Source organism: Myotis brandtii, unplaced genomic scaffold (assembly GCF_000412655.1).
Source record: "Myotis brandtii unplaced genomic scaffold, ASM41265v1 scaffold112, whole genome shotgun sequence".
Classification (NCBI taxonomy): domain Eukaryota; kingdom Metazoa; phylum Chordata; class Mammalia; order Chiroptera; family Vespertilionidae; genus Myotis; species Myotis brandtii.
The window spans coordinates 14,289,205-14,289,458 of NW_005353838.1; positions in this window are offsets into that span (position 1 = coordinate 14,289,205).

Sequence of the window (254 nt, forward strand, 5' to 3'; positions counted from 1 at the left end):
CCAGGCCGGGGCGCACGGAAAGACCGGGTCGGGTACAGCTCCAGGGAAGGGCTGCGGCCAGCAGGGGTAACCGTACGTTTCTCCGCCCCAAGTCTTTAAAAACACGGAGTCACATTCTTTTAGATTCCGGATTAAATAACAAAGACCCCCCGCGGCTGCCGGGGATAAAAAAAGGCTGAAGGGAAATGGCGATTTGCTCTGGGGCCGCCGTGCTCGCGCTCAAAGAGGAGTGCGCGGTCGGCGGAGGCGCGGAC